Here is a 438-nt window from a genome sequence, read left to right on the forward strand (position 1 = left end):
TGTTCATGATTGTAATATCTTCTTGATTGATTGTTCCTTTGATCAAAATGAAATAGCCCTCTTTGTCTCTTCTGATTAGTTTTAGTTTAAAGTCTATTTTGTCCGATATTAGAATTGCAATGCCTGCTTTTTTCTTAGTTCCATTCGCTTGATATATTTTTTTCCATCCTTTCACTTTAAGATAGTGTCTGTCCTTGAAAGTGAGATGAGTTTCTTGCAGACAACAAAAAGATGGGTTTTGTTTCTTAACCCATTCATCTAGTCTGTTCTTTTGACGGTGGGGGGAGGGTTTCAGTCTGTTAATATTTAAAGTTATTAATGAAAGATGAGTATTGAAGCCTGTAATTATTTGTTTACATTCTTGATATAGCTGTACTTTTCCACAGTTATACCTTCATTGAATTTCTTTCTGCAACTCCTTGGGTATAGTCAAGATCG

This window comes from Nannospalax galili, unplaced genomic scaffold (genome assembly GCF_000622305.1).
Source record: "Nannospalax galili isolate Female #2095 unplaced genomic scaffold, S.galili_v1.0 scaffold2568, whole genome shotgun sequence".
In the NCBI taxonomy this organism is placed as follows: Eukaryota; Metazoa; Chordata; class Mammalia; order Rodentia; family Spalacidae; genus Nannospalax; species Nannospalax galili.